Consider the following 6,491-nt stretch of genomic DNA (forward strand, 5'->3'; position numbering starts at 1 on the left):
TGTAATTGTAATTATGGAAATTATGGTTTAGCAACCTGTAGTTGTAATCGGCCATTAGAACCATCACTAATTGTAATCTTTTTTTATTACTCGTAACCCTTTGTAGGAAAAGGTAAAGGCTTCTAATATCCCCCAGTACTAATATTTCTGTGTATTCATTACCTTGGGTGTCCTCTTTGATGGTGTAAATTTGTGAAATAACCCTATAGTTTGTTTCAGCTCTTCTGAATTCATTTCTTGGGGGAAACAGAGTAACAATATTTAAGGATACATTTTGAGCAGTAGTGTACACTCATTTGAACAATCAACAGGTTTACCATTTTATTTAGAAGAGAAGGTGAAAAATGCCTTAAAGTTAATTAATACAACTAAGAGGAAAATAGAAATGACAATTAAAATATAAAGGAGTTTAACACCTCATGTCTAAATTTATATTTAAAGAGGAACTGTAGCCAAGGATTGAACACAATACCAATTAGTAGCTGATAACCCTTTTCCCATTTGAAATCTTTAATTTTTCTCAAATAGTTCATCAGGGGGCCTGTATGGCTGATATTGTGTTGAAACTCCTCCCACAGATTGATGTCAGGGCCTAGGTCAGTTTCCTGTCTGTGAGGCTTGTTGCATTGTGGGAAATAACAGCTGTTTCCAACTGCTAAGCAACCAGTATCTCCCCCCGTCCATATTTATATCTATATAAAAAAGAACCTTTTATGTTAGGGTGGGTGTTATAGATAATAGCAGTTGGGGATGTCTGTTTTTTCATGTATGCCAGTAGTTAATATTATTATGTGCAAGCTGATTATGTATCAAGCAATATGAACAAATTTCATGGCGAATATTAATTATTTCTTGATTTCTCTTTTATTTTTTAACTTCTCGCTTTTCAATGTAGTGATTTATTTTTTTCCCCTTTTTGCTACAGTTCCTCTTTAAGGATATATGCTTTCCATGGTGCCTGAACCTGGTTGACTTTTGATCTATACAGAACTCATCACTCATCCCTCTTAATTTTGTATGTTGCAAAATTTACCCACTGATTTATGATTTTGAAATCAAAGATATCTTTAACAGCTGACTTACTGCTTGTCAGTATGGAAATTAAATGTTTCCAGTGTTATATTGTCTAGAAATGCCCTTTCTTTTAATCCAGGTTCCAGCTATATTTTAGACATCCTCTTTCTATCAGACCATGACACTTCATGAGATGAATTATCTTTTATTTTATTAACTTTCTAAAGAAAGACCTATATTAATATTCACTATCTGGAAATACAGCAATACACTTCATTTGTATAGATCCGGAAACTGAGTTATATCATTCTGCCTGAGATACAACTTTCTGAAGTCCATTTCATATTCTGAATTAATACTGAAGAGTTGAAAATAAATTGGCAATGAAATAGTACATGATGCACAGAAACAACAAAACTGAAATTAACAAAGTGCAATATGACTTTCAAATTGTTTCACTTCTTTTAAAATCCAATATCCAAATGAATGAAAAAAAAAAGCACTCAACAAAAAGTAGCTTAAACTAATTACATTGGTGCATTTTAGGTATGAACTTTCTCTTGGATGCATTATCTTACATCCATACAGTGCATTCTGCATCACTTTTTTTATAAACCCTGGAATTATCATGGACCTCATATGCCTGCAGAAAAGTTACATTTTTAACAACATCTCTCTCCATTAGACTGAAACAAAGTTTTAACATTAATCATAATAAATGCAGAACTCAATAGTCATCACCATTTTTACCAAAATAAGTCAAACGACCAAGTCTTTAATATAGGAGATCACAATGCTCATACATTGGATATTTAGTACATTTGCTTTGACTTACTTCTTTATATTAAAGTTTTTATTTCTCCTTTTGTTTTCTTAAATGTCAGTTAGGGCTATGCATTGACATTTTTATCCCCCATGTAATGGGCTCACCCATTGGCAAACCATATGCTTTTATTCCATTCCTCATCCATTACCCTAGGCTACCCTCTTTTGTTTCTTCTGAAACCTGCATTATCCCTTCTTTATGCTGATAGTATGAAAACAATCCATTCTGCACAGATGCTACATTTTTCAGTCGTGTCTTGCTTATAATGTATCTCACACAAATAGTAATACAATCTAGTTATAGATTTGCTCATTCTCCAAGACCTTAAACTTCTTACTCCCTGGTAAACAAAGAAAAGAAAAACATCTCAGGACATGCAGTGTGAGCTCCTCATTTCTGTGGCTGCAACAGTAATGACAACCTCAAAATAAAGAAAACCTGTATGTAATGAGTATATATCCTATGCAAAAGGCTCACAATTTTTTGGGAAAACAATTAACTTTTTTAATTAGACTTTTTCATATTAAACTAACAATACTTAATAGGAGAATGCCTAAATCCACTTTAATTATGTACTCTGAAAGGCCAGGGCCATATTTTGGCAAGGCCACATAGGCCGTGGTCAAGGGCACTGGATAAACAACCTTTGTTTAGGGTGGCTGAGGGACATCAAGCATTTTTATGCTCCCGACTGTCAGCTGGTCTCCTCCACGGCTCCACCAGAACAGTAAACGCTGAAGCAGCCAGCACCGTCTGCACATGAGGAAGATAGACCTCATCCATCTGCAGCTATGTGGAAACTCTATGCAGGGCAAACAGACTGGATGCCCGGGTCGGGTACATGACTCATGCCCACTTGCTGGCTGGCAGGTGATGAAAGATCCCAGTGGGGCAGAGGCAGTGATCCTGCCAGCAAACACACAGCAGCAGGCAACTTAGACATGTTACCTACAGTTCACCTGCCATGCAGAGTGAGAACTTCTTGCACAAATTAGGGCAGCCACAGCAACTGATTGTACCTTCTCCCTTCTGAGTCCTGACAGTAAAGCTTGGGGAAGGGGGAGTGCAAACACACAGCACAGGAAGGGGGAGAGCAAACACACACACCTGCCAACAAACATATTGCAGCAGGCAACTTACACATCTAGCCTACAGCCTAGCTGCCATGCAAAGCAAAAACTTCCTGCACAAATCAGGAGGGCCACAGCAGCTGTTTGTACCTTCTCCCTTCATTCCTGACAGCAAAGCACAGGGGAAGAGGAGTGTGCTCAGCTGATTGAGACTGCATGTGAGGAGAAGCAGGGCTCTCAGTGCATTTTTCCCCAGAGCAGAGAAGATGATAGACACCATGCTGCACTGGGTGCATGAAGCTGGACAATGCCATCAGCGCCTGGCTGGGAATGTTATCTGCTGCTGTGACGATGGCCTGGCTGCATGCTAGTGAGTACCTGTTCCTGACACCACCTCGCCTACCTCACAGCATTAGGTGGCCTGTTAGTTCCCTCCCTTTCTATAGAGGCACCACATCTCCCAGCAAGCTCTCCCCTCCTATACAGGCACTACAGCTGACAGCATCCACCCCTCCCCCCGAAGAGGCACCACTGCTCTTAGCATACTCCATCCATAGTGGCACCACAGCTCCCAGAAAACCCTCTCCCCTCTATAGAGGCACTACAACTGCCAGCATGTCCTTCTCCTCTATAGAGGCAACACAGCTCTCAGCATGCCCCTCCTCCTCCATATGGTATTGGGGTATCCCCCAGGGCCCCATAGCCAGCTGGTGGACATACCTGGTCTTCCCCAAAATAAATAGTGCTCCCCCAGAGCTTCTGAGTATTTTCAGTGGAGTACACATACACCTGTCTATCTGGTGGTGTCCTCTGTGTACTTCCATCGTTATCTTTGCAGGTGTCTCATCTTTGTGACAACATGAATATATGTTTATGCTGTCAGGTCATGGAAATGAGGCCCCATGAGGATGAAGCACACAGAGGAGCAAGTCAGTCTGAGAGGTCAGTGCGCTCTACTGAAAACACTCTGCAGAGGTCCCAGGAAGACTACTATTCACATTGGAGGAGGCCTGGGGGGGGGGGGGGGGGGCAGCAAACAGCACCGAGGCCCTGGGGACAACCCAATACTATATGGAAGCTGTGGTGCCTCTATGGAAAGGGAGGGGCGTGCTAAGAGCTGTTATGCCTGTATGGAAGGAAGGAACATGCTGGGAGCTATGGTGTATCTATAAAATAAGAGGTGGGGCTTGCTGAGCTGTGGTGCCACTATGGAAAAGGAGGAGTATGCTGGGAGCAGTGGTGCCTCTATCAAGGGGTAGGGACATGCTGGCAGCTGTAGTGCTTCTATGTGGGAGAAGGTTTGCTGGTAACTGTGGTATCTCTGTAGAGGAGGAGGGGGCAAACCAGTTAACCTCTTTACCCTGACTACCTCCTTAGTTTGACCTGCCCCACATCTCCTCTATTTGTTCTCTATCAGTTCTAACTGCTCCTTTTATACACTCTCACACACATTAACACGTTTTTTTTTGGGGCGGGGAGAGGGGGGATTGTAGTGTGTGTGTGTGTGTGTGTGTGTGTGTGTGTGTGTGTGTGTGTGTGTGTGTGTGTGTGTGTGTGTGTGTGTGTGTGTGTGTGTGTGTGTGTGTGTGTGTGTGTAGTGGTGTGTGTGTGTGTGTGTGTGTGTGTGTGTGTGTGTGTGTGTGTGTGTGTGTGTGTGTGTGTGTGTGTGTGTGTGTGTGTGTGTGTGTGTGTGTGTGTGTGTGTTAGAGTTGTGCCGAACCTCCGATTTTAGGTTCGCGAACCGGGTTCGCGAACTTTCGCGGAACGTTCGGTTCGCGTTAAAGTTTGCGAACCGCAATAGACTTCAATGGGGATGCGAACTTTGAAAAAAAAAAATAATTATGCTGGCCACAAAAGTGATGGAAAAGATGTTTCAAGGGGTCTAACACCTGGAGGGGGGCATGGCGGAGTGGGATACACGCCAAAAGTCCCCGGGAAAAATCTGGATTTGACGCAAAGCAGCGTTTTAAGGGCAGAAATCATATTGAATGCTAAATGACAGGCCTAAAGTGCTTTAAAACATCTTGCATGTGTATACATCAATCAGGTAGTGTAATTAAGGTACTGCTTCACATTGACACACCAAACTGTTCACTGAACAGAACAGGTATACAGTGGCGGGTTCACAGAACAGGTATACAGTGGCGGGTCCACTGAACAGAACAGGTATACAGTGGCGGGTTCACAGAACAGGTATGCAGTGGCAGGATCACTGAACACAATAGGTATGCAGTGGCGTGTTCACTAAACAGGTATACAGTGGCGGGTCCACTGAACAGAACAGGTATACAGTGGCGGGTTCACTGAACAGGTATACAGTGGCGGGTCCACTGAACAGAACAGGTATACAGTGGCGGGTTCACAGAACAGGTATGCAGTGGCAGGTTCACTGAACACAACAGGTATGCAGTGGCGGGTTCACTGAACAGGTATACAGTGGCGGGTCCACTGAACAGAACAGGTATACAGTGGCGGGTCCACTGAACAGAACAGGTATACAGTGGCGGGTCCACTGAACAGAACAGGTATACAGTGGCGGGTTCACAGAACAGGTATACAGTGGCGGGTCCACTGAACAGAACAGGTATACAGTGGCGGGTTCACAGAACAGGTATGCAGTGGCAGGATCACTGAACAGGTATGCAGTGGCAGGATCACTGAACAGGTATGGAGTGGCAGGATCACAGTACAGGTATGCAGTGGGCTGAGGGCTCACTGAACAGAACAGGTATGCAGTGGCAGGATCACTGAACAGGTATGGAGTGGCAGGATCACAGTACAGGTATGCAGTGGGCTGAGGGCTCACTGAACAGAACAGGTATGCAGTGGCAGGATCACTGAACAGGTATGCAGTGGCAGGATCACAGTACAGGTATGCAGTGGGCTGAGGGCTCACTGAACAGAACAGGTATGCAGCCAGGAAGAAGTTAAGCCTAACTAATCTTTCCCTATATGAGAGACTGCAGCAGCTCGCCCTACTCTCACTAATGCAGGCACACGAGTGGCCGTAATGGCCGCCGCTGCCTGCCTTATATAAGGGGGGTGGGGCTCCAGGGGCTAGTGTAGCCTAATTGGCTACACTGGGCCTGCTGACTGTGATGTAGAGGGTCAAAGTTGACCCTCAGTGCATTATGGGGCGAACCGAACTTCTTCCGCAAAAGGTTCGCGGACCTACGTTCGCCGGCGAACCGTTCGGCCCAACTCTAGTGTGTGTGTGTGTGTGTGTGTGTGTGTGTGTGTGTGTGTGTGTGTGTGTGTGTGTGTGTGTGTGTGTGTGTAGTGTGTGTGTGTTTCAAAGGAGCAGGCAGAAAATCACTTGACTCAACCTACGAACAAACTTGACTTACAAACAATCTCCTGGAATGAAACTTGATTGTAAATAGGGGACCACCTGCATCATTTAACATGGGCATTTGTTCCAGATACATTTGCACAACAAATTACTTCTTCTGACATCACTGTCAGGAGTAGCAAGCCGTAAAAATCTAAAAATACTGGAATTTATATGTTCTTCCCATTTTTCTGTAGTTTTTGTTTTTGTTTTTCTTGCCACAATAATCAATCATCTGTGAGTTAATTGA

The sequence above is a fragment of the Hyperolius riggenbachi genome, chromosome 5 (genome assembly GCF_040937935.1).
Source record: "Hyperolius riggenbachi isolate aHypRig1 chromosome 5, aHypRig1.pri, whole genome shotgun sequence".
Taxonomy (NCBI): Eukaryota; Metazoa; Chordata; class Amphibia; order Anura; family Hyperoliidae; genus Hyperolius; species Hyperolius riggenbachi.